This window comes from Cupressus sempervirens, chromosome 3 (assembly GCF_028749045.1).
Source record: "Cupressus sempervirens isolate cs-2001-9-10 chromosome 3, ASM2874904v1, whole genome shotgun sequence".
Classification (NCBI taxonomy): Eukaryota; Viridiplantae; Streptophyta; class Pinopsida; order Cupressales; family Cupressaceae; genus Cupressus; species Cupressus sempervirens.
This window is the reverse complement of record NC_143120.1, coordinates 841,501,341-841,516,520: the sequence shown is the minus strand read 5'-3', so window position 1 is coordinate 841,516,520 and position 15,180 is coordinate 841,501,341. Positions and strand designations below refer to the sequence as shown.

General features: G+C 33.3%; 1 pseudogene; it reads right to left on the bottom strand.

Moving 5' to 3' along the window:
* Positions 1 to 6,122: 6,122 nt before the first annotated feature.
* LOC149569401 (uncharacterized) lies at positions 6,123 to 10,042 on the bottom strand (annotated as a pseudogene).
* Between the last annotated feature and the right edge of the window lie 5,138 nt (positions 10,043 to 15,180).

Below are 15,180 nucleotides of genomic sequence, written 5' to 3'. Positions count from 1 at the left end.
GTGGGGGAAGCGAATCTGATTCTAATAAGGTGAGTTGTATCACACAACTTTCGGATAGATGGGGACAGAGAATCTGCCACCACACAACTTTTGGAGTCAAAGTAAGCTATGAGAAGGAAAAGCCAGGAATAATAAAAGTGACATATTTTGATTTGAAAGAAAACACCGTTGCAATTTAAAATGAGATGGAAGAGGAGATCACGTTGACGTAGATGGATGAATATATCCATGCTATGAAACATTTTTTGTGCAAAATGATTCCTTCCCATGATTCGAAGTCCAATTTCTACAGATTGGACAAGAGTGTACATCTCAGAAACATTGATTATAGGCAGTGAGGAGGGGTGCTCGGTTCTAGATTCGCTCATAGTTGCAGTATACAAAATTTATAAAATTTATTTTAGAAACTAGAATGGTATTAAAATGTTGTTGAATTGGCATTCATACAATGAAAGTGAAAATGTGGTGGAATTAAATGCAAAAGGCCGTTTGTCCCTAGAGTTAAACACCCACCTAACACCCCTGACAGACTCCAGAATAGACAAAAAAAATTGAATGCGGTAGGTGAGTTTTGAAATCAAGAAAGAGGGGGAAAATGTTTTTGGAAGGATGACAAAAGGAATGTTTTTGATTCATTAATTCAGAGTGTGTGTGTGTTCAAGTAGATCAGAGAGAAGTTGCAGAGCAGAGCAAAGTAGAAAGAAAGTGATCAGCAGATCCAATCATTGCAGAGACAGAAGGAAGCTTGTTATGTGACTGCAGTTGCACGTACTTCCTCGTGTCATTCTGTAAGTTTGTAGTTTATTGTTTGATTAGACCTGTGAAGCAGTGATTGCTTTAGGCACTATTGTATGCAGCCATTAGAGCTGCAAGTTTAAAGTTTTTGAAGTATTGAAATTGTTTAAAGTTTTAGGGTTTTTTGGTTGAAGCCGAATGCTCCCAGATTTTGTAATGATTTAATCAAAGTTGAATAGAAAGCAAGCAGGCATACTTGAATCCATTATTCTTCTTCTATTCATTGCATTTGAAAAGTTTATTTAGAAGCTTCATACTTTGGCTCTCTGATTTTTAATGGTGAAAATATTCACGTTATAAATCTTCACTTGGTCAAGTCTTATGAAAGTTTTTTTATTGGTGAAAATATTCACGTTATAAATCTTCACTTGGTCAAGTCTTGTGAAAGTTTTTTTTATCTCTGTAGTGGCTACTGAGTTCACTTGGTACCTTCTTCTACCGAGCTCCACCCTCCAGTGGCTACCGAGTTTACTCGGCATCCACACTACATAGCTCACTTGGTATCCATTGGCGCCGAGTTGTTCTTTATTTGCCGAGCTCACTCGGCACTCTCCTGCCACTCGGCTCTTTAAGGTGCCGAGCAAAATTGGCACTCGGCAATAGTTTTTGTTGAGTATTATTTAGGGTTGTGAAATTGATTTTTAGGGTTGGTAACATATTTTTCACAAAATGGACATTCATCAAGAAAAAGGTATAACTAGTACTTGTATTTAAATGAGGTGTAAGGGATATGTCCATTTTTTTTAAAATTTGAAAGTATAAATGAAGATTTAGATAGTAAAAGGAGGTGTAACATGTATTTGAGAAGAAAGTATTGTACATAGAAACATTTATTTTGGATGAGTTAAAGTTATAATAGTGTTCTAAAATCGTATAATTGATAAGGGAAAGAATTATGAAATGAAGGGAATAAAATAAATTGTAGTATTTTGATTGATAAGCCAAAAAAAATTATGAAATGAGGGAAATGTTTTAAAGTGCAGTACTTAATAAGTGGGAGTACAAATAACTTCACTTAGTCAGGCTAAGTTTAAGATTGATTGTAGGTGAACTTCTTCTTTCTTTCTTATAATATTCTATGGATTCTTTTTCCTTTTCAACGATGATCAAAGTAGAAGCCAAACTCTCTATAGAGGCCTTGTAGTAATTTGACTTTCAAGATTACATTGTAAAGGTGAGGCCTTCTTTTTTAGTTTCACCTATATCAATTATGCCTCTATCTAGAGTCAAACCTTCTAACAATTAATGTTAGAAGATTGTATATTTGGATGGCCAAGTTTTCCGGATACCTCTTGCTACATCTAAGGCTATCTTTACCCTTGACCACTCAATCAAATCCAACTAATTTTTCACAACCCAAATTGAAATCTAAATATTTTAATCCATTATCTTGGATCAACACATTTCTATTTATTCTTCCCAATTTGGGGCTTATTTTCAATGGACAAGGAAGACAAAGTGTATGATAGAGCAAATCATACTCAAATTAGATGAAATTTAATGAAAATTTGAAGTTACTCAATTGAGAAATCAATGTAATCTGATGACAAATATATCCAAATTAACAGAATTAGTTTCATTAGAGAGATCAAAAGATGATTTATGAGGATGGAAGAACATACCTAATCTAGCGCTTATGTAGATGAGTCACTACTTATAAGATGTATCTCTTGATACTATCATAGATACAATTACAACTATAAAAGAATAATTGTTATATCCATGAATGCGTTTTTAGTTTTGATCACAAATCAATTGTAAGCATTTTTCTTTTCAATTTTAAGTTTTATTTTTTCTAATGTTTAAATGTAAATTTTTTAATTTTTAAAATCATAAAATCATTTTTCTTTAATTTCATTGGTTCATATATTTTGGGTGTTATAGGAGAGGCTTTTGAGGAACCATTATCCCTATTACAAGGTGACATTTGAGATTGGGATATATATAAAAATATGAAAGGAATAGAGCATATTATTTATTACAATAGTAACACATGATAAATTAAACATTATTTTTAATTATAAATATTTTTGTATGAGAAAATATTATTTTTCAAATATTTAAATATGTATACATAGTTTGAATAATAATTTTAAAAATCTCAATAAGTTTAAATTAGTTTTATTTTAATGTAGAATCAACTCATCTAGTTTTCAACTTTTTAGTAATTTGGTAATTTAATATAATTCTCTGTAAAAGAATTTATACATAATGATCATGATGGAATTTATAAATATAATTAGAAAATGCCAATAATCATCGATTCTCTCATTATTCTACATAAATATTTAAAGTACACTAACAACCTACAACAACAATTATTAAACCTCCTAACTAGTTATTATATTTAAAATCATATAGTTCATTAGATATTTATATGATGAGTTAAATTATATATCTTGTATTTTTCCAAAAGAAAAACTAAGATATCAAAACAATTTTATCATTCATGCAAATTTAGAACTAAAGAATGAGAACAAACCTAATCAACTCCTAAATGAAATACATAATATGGATTTTTAACAAAGATAACTTAGTGAACTAAAATTTTCAGATTTGTGCACCTAAAAGAAAGAAAAAGATCCTTACAAACATCAAACACATAAATAATGGTCAAGGGGAAGAGATATGTCGTAGAACCATATATTATCATTTGGTCCAATTAATGAACAACAATGGTTTATTTCGAGAAATTTTTTTTTGAAAAATATTCGCTACAACCCTTGAATCCCAAGCTCATCTTGATGTTAACTTCTCTTTAAGCTAGGGGATGTTGACTATAAACACACTATCTCTATCTCTTCCATGTGTCATCTAGTATGAGAATCACTTCAAACTCTGTGCCACATTCTATTTTTGATTTTATAGCCTCCTTGCTACCTTAGAGCGAGCAATTCTTTTTTAGCATTTCCTCTCTCTCTCTCTCTCTCACACACACACACACACACACACACACACACACACACCTTCAACACTTCATAGAGGTCTTATTATTTTTATTTATTGTTTATATGACAACTTTCAAATTCAATAATAATTAAAATGCAACAAACACTTTTTTTAGATATCATACCAAAATATCAATTTGACTAATATTACTATAATTACTTTTGTTGAGTTAGTGATTACTTTTTGCTACTTTTGTGAGATTTAAAACCATCAAATTATTTTACTTAGAATTGATTAGTTCATATATTTCGAATCTTACTACTCTAATGATATGATATTTGAGGATGTACACTTCACTCATCTCTTACTACTATTGTAACTTATGGAAAATACAAGCCACCATGTGGAACCTTTTTTTTTTCCTTTAGCTCATTCTCGTTCTACCTAGTGTCACATCTTCTTTCTTTATCTTGAGTGCTCTTTCCAAAATCAAAATTGTTCTTTACATTTTGGGGGTTTTAAAAGCTAAAAAGTGGACAATATAGTCAATTTTTTTTTGATCCAAGTACAAAGAATGTTTGTAATGTACAAATGTAAAATATCTTTGTATTTTTCTTCTAGTAGAATTTTGACACGTGTTCTCCCATTTGAAGCTTGTTGCAATCCTTTCTATAAAAGGATTTCCAAGATGTGGAGTTGAGGTCCCAATCTGTGTAATTTTCAGTGCTATGATATTTTGTAGTCAGTTTGTTAGTCTTTATGTCAAATTCTACGTATTGTTTCAATTTTTGCAATCAAGGAATACTAGTGAATCTTGAATGACATTCTGTCACGTTTTGAGTTATTCTTGAGTTATACCAGTAAATGTATTATTTTCAAGGAAGATTAATACAAAGGAAAGTTCTGCTATATCCATGTCTCTAAATTTTTTTTCCATTTTCATATGCTAGTTATGTTGGGATTGAATGAGCAAGGTTCATACAATTTAATGCAACTAGGATAGGTTATATATCAATTTGTTGTTGCTTTTAATCCAAGGAATTAAGTAAATGCTTCAATAAATTGATAGGGTTTCTAGTCATATGAGAGGGAAATTCATAAGAGTGGGGTTTAGGGTTAACTGCTAATGATTTAATTGTAAGGCAATTAAATAGGTAAAATTTTGCTGGTTAGATTCTGTGTAGCAATGGATAAGGTGCTAATCATCAATTCAGATGCATATTGAAGAATTCATATGGTTGCACAAAGCACAAATTAAAATCAAATCAATTTTACTTTTCTGTATGAAGAAACAAATTGCTGGTCAACACTTATTTGCAATAATTTTCTGTATGTTTTAGTTAGCTGCTGTCACCAAGAATTATTTGCAAAGGTAAGAAGAATTGTGACCATTATCTACTATAAGGGATAGATATGAAGAAAGAATGCTAGTGAGTGAAGTGTGAAGAAAGTATCAAATATCCATATATTCCATCCCTAAGGTGCACCCACCTAGGCTCTGCAAAGCCTGAAGTGTAGAGGATCCTTGTGATTCTATTGAATTTGGTTCAGATCTGAAGAAATTTTAGTTGAATATAAGAAGTAGCTAACCCTTAGATTGTTTTTATCTTCTGAACCTTGGTATTAGGTCTTTTGTTGCCTGGTAGTTTTCAAACACCAACAACTACAATGACAAGGGCCATTAAGGATGGAATGGTTGAGAGACCCTAGGAAAGCATAACAGTTGAAAGGGATGACAAAAATGTGGGTCATTCCAATCTTGTGATCCATTTTCCCTACCTAAAATATTTCATCATTCCCTTGAAGAAACTTTAATTACATAACATACCACAATGTTTCATGCTTCTACCCACAATGTTTCATCTTTAATTATTTTAATTAAATGGCTACTGCTTAGTCTGCAGGAGCCAGAGTTCCTTCAAAGAGCATATCTAGATAGAGGCCTGAGATCCTATAAAAAGAAAGATTTATATTTCCTTAGATAGAGCAAAAGAGTTCTATAAAAAGGAAGAAGAGTTCTCTAAAAGGAAGATTCATATTTCCTGCTATTAGGTCCAAGAATAGAACTAAGAGATTAAGTATCTGAAGGGATTAACAAAGTGGACGAATTACTAAGTATTCTAACAACTTTAAAATATTAATGAACTTTAAATTCTTATTCATGCTTTGTCCTTGCTCTCATGTTTGTGAGCTCAGAAAATAATGATCATGAAAGCAAGCAAGGAAAAAAATTCATTTTTAGCTGCATAGCATGAGAGGTGTTGCCATTTCATTAAGTATATATAGATTACAATATACTTTGTCAAGGTAACATAATGCATATACATGACTTTGAGTTTGATCAGCTTACAATTTCAAACTACTAAAATTTAGTCTGAGGAGATCCGAGAATTTCACATGAAAGAAGACATAAACTTCTTAATGGAACTTACAAGCATCTAAAATGTAGAACTTTGACTGCCAGAGGCCAATGGTTCTGTGACATTGGTATTGCGTAGGAGTTCTAATATTGTTGGTATTAAATTAGAAGCAACTGCACCTCCTATCAATGATTCCTTGGGGTTCTCCAATGTCTTGGCTACGTCTCTCATTGAAGGTCATTCTTTTGGCGATTCACTACTACAAAGCAAACCAACATTAATGAAAGACATAAGACATCTGCTGTCTTCCATGTTTTCAATCACATCTCTCAATAGCCCAGCATCAACAATATCTGGCACTCTGTCTGGAAAAGCTGTCGCCACCCACTTTTGCAAGTTCATATCTCCCACAAACATTTCATCACTTGGCCTCTTCTTTGTAACCATCTCTAATTTCAAGATTCCAAAACTATACACATCTCCGTTCGTAGAAACATTCCCGCCCAGCCCATACTCTGCAAACAAATTTATTCATGATAATTTATAAACGAAAATGACAATGCCAATATAAAAGATACTTAAGAAAACAACTACCTGGAGCAATATAACCTATAGATCCTCTGAGTGCAAATGTTGTTGTACTCAGTGAATCTATGGGGTTTGTAGAAATTAAATGAGATATACAAAAAACAATCACAAGGGCTATCATGTCGTCATCCAGGAGCACATTGCTCGATTTTAGATCACAGTGAACAAGCTGCATAGGACAATCATGATGAAGATATTCCACACCATGGGCTATATCTATGGTAATGCTCAAAAATTCATTCAATCCCAATTGACAAGCGTTTGATCATCAGTGTTAGGGTATAAACACTTTTCCAAGCTTCCATTAGATGCAAATTGAAGAACCAAACCTTTCAAGCTAGGGAAGTAAAATGCACTTATGATTTTGATGAGGTTACGATGTCGAATCCTCCTCAACACTTTGCATTCTCTGGTAAAGCTCTTATCAGCTTCTTCATTCTGCAAATCAAGTGTCTTGATGGCAACCGTCTTACCATCCCTCAAAATGCCTTTGTAGACAAATCCAAACTTACCCACTTCAAGCAAGTTAGACTCATCAAATCCAACTGTTGCAATGACAAGATCCTCGTAAGAAAACCTTGGATAGCCGAGCCTTTTAAAAACAATGTTTGAAGGACATAATGATTGTTTTGAAAGCTTTTGTCTCCATAACATTCCTATAGCGATGGAGCATACACCAAAAGCAATTGTTCCACCAACCGATAAGACTATTTTCTGTGAGAAATATAAACCAAAAATTAAAATTTAAAACTCACAACCCTAAAAATTTGCACGACACAAACTATTACCGAGTGCCAAAAATTTTCTCAGCACTTAAGAAACTGAGTGGCAGGAGAGGTTACTGAGTGAGCTCGGTAAATGAAGAGCAAGCAACTTAGTAGCCAAAGGATGCCGAGTGAGCTCAGTAGAAGAGCAACTCGGTAGATGAAGAAACAACTCAGTAAATGAAGAACTCGGTAGACACTAGATACCAAGTGAGATCGGTAGTGTGGATGCCAAGTGAACTTGGTAGCCATAGGAGGGTGAAGCTTGGTAGAAGAAGCCACCGAGTGAACTCGGTAGCCACTGCAGATGACTTCTACCAAAGACAATATCGAGTGCAGACATATGACGTGAATATTTTCACCATTGAAACCAGAGACCCAAAGCTTGAAATACTCAACAATAAACTTATCAAATGCAATAAACAAAGGGAAGAGTAATAGATTCAAGTATGCCTACTTGTATTCTATTCATTGGATTAAATCATTACAAAATCTGGGAGCATTCGGCTTCAACCAGAAAACCCTAAAATAACCCTAAAACTTCAAACTAGAAAAACTTCAAACTTTAAACTTCAAAATTACAACTCTAATGGCTATATACTACAATGCCTGTAGCAATCACTGCTTCAACAGGTCAAATCAAACAAATAATAAACTTACAGAATGACCAGAGAAGAAACACATGCAACTGTAGGCACGAAATGAACTTCCTTTTCTCTGCACTTTGACGACTGGATCTACTGATCACTTCTCTTCTCTCTGCAACTCTTTGATCTTCTCTTCTTCTTTTCTTCACTCTAATGTCTCTCTATCTTATAGTCGAATGGAATAGAACATTCCTTTTTTCTTCTACCAAAAATGTTTTCCCCCTCATTTGTGAATTTGAAAACTCACCTGCTCGTAATAAATTTTTTGAACATTTAGGGGTGGTAGGTGGGCATTTGGCTCCAGGGATAAACAAAAACCACATTAAATATTCCAAAATTTTCATGAGTAGTGAATGTTTTCTATGTGTTTGGTTTGGGCACCGAGGCAGTGAATAGTTTCTTGGGCCACATAGGCGACAATTTCCCTCAAACAATGTTATAACAATTCTATTTGGAAAAAGCCCTCCATTTGGAATCTACCTAGACAAATTATTGAATGAAAAATTCATGTAGCTAAGAACTTTAAGTCTTTCAAGGGACATTGGTATGGAACCTGATAAAAAGTTGGCAGAAAGATCCATTTCTAGGAGATTTTTTAATTTGGAGAGTGAATCTGGTATTGGACCTTCAAAGCTGTTGCGGGACAAATTTAGATGCTGTAAATTTGTGTAGTCTCCTAGAGAATATGGAATCGCTCTAGTTAGTCAATTTCTTGAGATGTCTATGGCTTGACCCATTATGATCTTACTAATCTCCTGTGGAAATGATCCTTCTAGAGAATTCCATGAAAGATTGAGGTAGAATTGCAGGTTTTTAAGGCTCACAACTACTTCTCGAGGTATCCTTCCCACTAGTTTCTTGTAGTACAAGTCAAGGAGCTCCAACTTCTAACATCCCACTAAGCTAACAGGGATCTCCCCTGATAATTTGTTGTGGTGAAGATAAAGATGTCTTAGCTCTTTGAGACTACTAAGAGAATTGAGTATTTTCCAGATAACTGGTTCTGACTAAGATTTAAGAGTCCGAGATTTTGCATTTGACCCATCTCAGTTGGAATCCTTCCCTCTAATTTTTTCCCTCCTAGTTTCAATCTTTCCAACTTACGAAATCTTTTAATTTTAGATGGAATATTGCCGCTAAAAAGATTATTTCCTAAATTTAGGTAGGTCATCTTTGCCAGATTAGTAATATGTGTTGGTATGCTTCCACTTATTATGTTGTTTGATAATCCCAAATAATAGAGATTGGAAGACATATGGTCTATGGATGGAGGCAAAGTACTAGTCAGATGGTTATTTGACACATCTAATAGTCGTAAGGAGGAGCAGTTAGTGAGAGCAGTGAGAAAGGTCAATGTGTTACTGCTGTCACCAACAAGTTTATGGGTGTGCAGGATAAGCCTGTTGAGGAGGTTCAACATGCCCACCTCCATTGGAATTGTTCCACTGAGAAGGTTATCATTTAAAGAAAGTATTCTTAGATTGGAACAATTTCCCAGGGAGCTTGGTATGCTTCCACTAAGCTCATTTCCCCATAAAGAGAATGCTTGCAAGGCAGAGAGCTTGGTACCGATTTCACATGAAATATGTCCACTAATACTGTTGTGGGACAAAACTAAAACAACCAAGGCAGAAAAATTTTCTAAAGAGATGGGAATGGAGCCTGATAATTTATTTGCATAAAGGTTAAGAGTTTGTAGGTGACTGAGCAAGCCTAGTTCAAAGGGAATGGGTCCATGAAGATTGTTTTCAGAAAAATCTAACTTAGACAAGGAGGACAGGTTTCCTAAAGAGCTGGGAATGGTTCTTGATAGCTTATTTCTATAAAGGTAAAGAATCTGGAGGTGAGGGAGCATGCCTAACTCAGGGAGAATGGGTCCATGAATATTGTTGCTATGCAATTGTAAACCAGTCAAGGCAGACAGATTCCCTAAAGAGCGGGGAATGGTGCCTGATAAGTTATTTCCCCAGAGGTAAATAATCTGTTGGTGAGTTAGCATGCCCAATTCAGGGGGAATGGTACCTGTCAGGTCATTTATTGACAAACTGAATACAACTAGAGAAGACAAATTTCCCAGAGAGGTGGGAATGGTACTGATGAGATTGTTTGCTCCCAAATAAAGGATCTACAAGCTTGATAGGAGACTAAACTCTGACAGAATGTCTTTGTATAGCTAGTTGTAAGAGAGTACCAGGTGGTACATGTTGTGGCATGAGGAAAGAGAAGGGGGAATTATTCTTTGTAATTGATTGTGGTGTAGCCAAAGTATTTGCAGACAGGATAGGTGATCGAGTTGAGGTAGAATTGTACCAGTGAGGGCATTGCGGGACATATCAATTGATCGAAGAGAGGAGAGGTTGGCGAGGAGGGGCAAGATGGTGTCGTGCAAGTTCATGGAGGACAAATTGAGGGCTACAATAGAGCAGGAGGAGGGATCGTTGCAAGTGAGGTCGGTCTAATTGCAGAGGAGCTGGTGAAGGGGAGTCTAGTCTGGCAGTAGAGTGTTGTTGTTGTTAGTAACGACTGCTTTGAATTGCAACAACAAGTCTTGATTATTTGGAGATTTTTTTTTTGATGGAGGTCATCTACAAAGATGTTTTAGATACCTGATACGGGCCCACACATACCTGAAACCTCTTCGATTAAGAGCCAAGGACTGAGGAGGATCCACGTTGCCAAATTTGCCACACTGCCAAATTCGTTGGGGCACATCCTAGTCTTATCCTTTTTTGATATCTTTGGACCTTGCACTAAGCAAGACTTGATCCCTGGTGGGCACTTTGTGAGCCATTCAACTTCACCAATAGACCAAGGACCCATTGACATTGTTCAGAGATTGAGTGAGAACAGAGATTGAAATCATGGAAAGCATGAAATGGAAGAGAAAATTAAGAGGAGCCATGGTCAAAGAGTGGCACAAAAGCCAATAGAGTTGGATTAAATAGATTGAGAATAAAATTGATGACAATGGAGTGGAATAGAAGTTTTCAATGTCTATGCATGACGCATTTACCATGTATGTATATAATTGATATTACAGAAGCGTTGTTCTCTATGCATATTGCAACTCTGTATTTGATTCTAAATTTGTTTAGTTGTCACAAATGATAAATAGAGAACGTAGTTATTTTAGTTTGGGTGAAACATAGTTTCTTTGCCTAGGTAAACAAACCTTTTTTTAGTGTGCTCTCTGGTTTCTCCTTAATAGGATGTAAGATCACGACATTTACAAAATAGTAATTCAAATTAAAAATATATTGTACTTTATTTTAATTCTTTACTAAATATAATTAATTTTATATTTCTTCATGTTTGGATAAAAAATATATAAGGTCATTAGAGAGTTCAGTCTTACTTCTTTTATTCTTCAATTCTTTTCTATATCTAGAAATGTCTACCATTCATTTGGAAAATAGTCATCTCAAAATAATTGATACTTGAAACAAAACAAATTTAATGTTCAATACTTAATTAGAAAAAAAATATCAAAAAATAAAAGGAGTGATACCATATAGAATAATAAAATTTAATCATATGTAATGTTTTCTAATATTCAATTATATTAAGTGCGAGCTTGTTGTCCCCATTCTACAAATGTCTCTATCATTGGAATAAGGAACTAGGCGACTTGAGCTTAACTTCGAGAGAAAATTTGACATTGAATTTCAAAGTACCACAAATTTGGAATATGAAATTTCACAATTCTTGTATTATTTATAAATGCATATTGTATCCATTATTTCATTTGAATACAAACTCTTTTCATATACCAAATGATTCTCAATTCATAAAAAATGTCTTTAATTAATAATTTTTATTTTGTTTTACTCATCTCATTTTTATTTTTTTAGTAATTTAGTTTTTAAGATGATTTTTTTTTTTAATGCATAATGCTATTAATAAACCACAACCATGTTAAAAATAAACCATTTTCTTTCATTTCAAAAAACCCATAAACTCTAAGACCTAGTGCATGCTTATTTTAATATTTGTCTTGCATATATTTATTAATAATTTTATTTTAAATTACATATAATAATAAAAAATATTTTTATAAAACTATTTTGATGTAATAGACTTCCTTTTGTTTAGATTGAAACATTTGAGTTGATATAAGGTGCACGCGTAATTATCACGAATTCTCCTTATTCTTTTTGGCCTTCTTAGCATCATTGAACAAATACCAAGATACAACTTGTAAAAATAAATATTGAAATAAAATATATTACAATATTTTATTTTTGAGGGAGATTACCATACTGACTACATCTACACTATATTTTACCATAGCTTCACTAATATCACATGTGTTATATTAAGGGGTTTAATATCTTGAAACCAAAAATAATATATTATAAATATATTAAGATTGCCTAGATTTTAAAATTTTAACAACAAAATATGAATATTATAGGTACTTTTTATATGAAAAGTGTGAAAATTAGAAATTTTTTATATCTAAAATATAAAGAGGTAGAGAATATCTAGAGGAAGAGAATATTCAAGAAACCAATAAGGGGAGATTATCAAAGAGCTACATTATAGATAAAGATCATAATGAAAATATTTTAAGGTAGCTTAATGCATGTAAAAGTTTTGGATTATAAGGTAGCTTGAAGCATTTCTAAAATATTTTAAGAGGTGTTGCCATCAATTCCAAAGAGGGAGATTGTTTGAAACTACAATTCAAAGAATTGTTATGTTGTCATTGATGTCAAATATATTGATAAGACAATTTTCTATCTGATATAAGTGTCATATCTATTTGATTGATGAAGAGGTTTTAATAAATTGTTTATAACAATAGCATCTAGAGGATACATTGAATTATGATGAGGAAGCTACTAGTGGACACTTGATTAGTTTGACTTTGACAAGATGTATTGATTGTCTAAATCATGTTACAAGAGGAGAAGATAGTAATGTTCAAGTCTTGAAAGTATGAGCAAAGATAGATCAAATGTATAGGCTTGACCAAGTAATAGAGTAAAAGACTTAAAAAATTTGATGTACATGTCGATTGATGCTAGTGTCAACCAAGCTATAGTAAGTGCTAAGAAAAGTTAGCAATGACTGAGCCTTAATATCAACTGAGTGATAGTGTATATGCTGAGTGACAAGCTTTGTAGCAACTGAGTAACCTAGTGGTGATTGAGTGTTAGAACACACTATTAGCTAAGGAACAACATTTTAACTATTTATGAGGAATCATAATTTCCAGATGACTAAATTGATTTCTTGGGATATGGAAAGCATGCTGAAGATAAGGATTGATGAGTTGGATCATTTAATTCCAAGAGAGGATTAGCTAAATGACCTAAGAGATGGATTCCAAGAGAAGTTTCTTGAAAAAAAGAGATAAACAAGATGACAATCATATTCATTGAATTTGATGGATCGAATCACAAACCCTAATAAAGGAGGTACAAGGGATAACCTTTTGTATGGGCAAAGAGGATACATACTTGTGAAGGACTTCCAGAGAGTTGGAGTTGTTGTTGATGTTATTGAATAGAGAATATAAGCAAAAGGATAAATTGAGTTGAGAAGATGTGAAGGGTGATTTCTTGAAGGGTTTCCAAGAGAATCAAAGATGAGATGACAATGAAGACCAAATAGTGAATCAGTACATGAGAACTAGAGATCTATACATGCAAAGTGAGTTGTACTTAATAGATCAAACCTGCCATTATTTTTTAATGATTGTGAATAGTATTTGAAAGCCTTTAATCAAGTTTGACCTAGCAGTCACGATGACTTAATAGCCTATGTAAATCCTCTAATAGGGTGACATTCTAACAGAATGTTCTAAAGTCCTTTGACAAGGCCACTCCTATTAAGGTGATTAAATCCTCTAACAAGATCACATTTAACATTGTGTATTTTAACCTTTAACAGGTTTAGATCCTAACAAGACTCACTTCGAAAGAGTGAAAATTAGTGACATGTTGCTAGTGGTTTTTCCCAGATTGGGTTTTGAACAATGTCAAATCCTAGTGTCAAACTTGTGTAGATGTTATTATGATGTTTTGGTGATTAAGGTTTACATTATGCAAGTTTGTTATTTTAGAATAGTGGACAACTAGCTAATGTTACTGATATATTATAGTAGAGACTGAGTAATGGAATGATAAGATCTAAAGTTGTTTAAGTGTTTTCTTGTTCAATTATTACATTTGGAGCTTGAATAACTTATTCACTCTCTAATGTATCAACTTCTGGGAGTCATAACTTTTGACTTGGACCTGGGTTTTCTCTCAAATTTTCAAAGTTGTTTTGTAAGGGGGAGTTTGATGGCCCAACAATTCAGCTTTGCTCCATTGTGTCTAGCAAAAAATATTTTTTGCAACCTAGAAAATCTATTTAGACCCCCAAAACTTAGTTGTCGTAATCTTTGTCTACTTTTTGGAGTTTGGGTTTTTAATAATGCTGAATGGGCATTTCCAAATTCAAAGATTAGTTGATAGGTCAAGTTGTCATTTCTTAAGGAAAATTTAGTTTTATTTTCAAAATTTAGGAGTTAATTTCAAAGGTTACCTAAAGTGGAAAAATTGAAGATTTGTTAACATCTGCCAAAACGGGGTTTTTTAATTTTAATTTTAATTTTTAATTTTTTTTTTCAAATTTAGAGCATTTTTAGTTATTTAGGAAGTTGTAAAATGACGTAGAAGGAGGTTGGTTAATGGAAGATATTCAAGTTTCAAAATATGTTCATTGCATCTGTATTTTGTTATATATTTTCCATCTATAAAATGCATTATTGTGAATATGTATTTGGGTACTACATCATTTGGTATCAGAGTGAGAAGATGAATGGGAGAGGAAGAGGAAGAGGAAGAAGAAGAGGAGGAGGTGTCACTCCAATGCAAATATTGATGCTAGATATGTAGAGGCAGATTGAACGACTAAATGAGCGAATGGATAATCAAGGAATTCCAGTAATATGAGGAGAAAATGAATCAGATGAAGAGGGAATATGAATGGGTGCTAATCAAAATGAAGAAAATGAAGAAGACTAGTTGGAATAGCTGAGCTATGAAGATAGAGTCCTTCAAGCTTTAGAAGGTTAAAATGAAGGGATAAAGATCGAAGTTTTAGACAAGGGTAAGTGCACCAAGATGGTGTACAAAAAAGTGG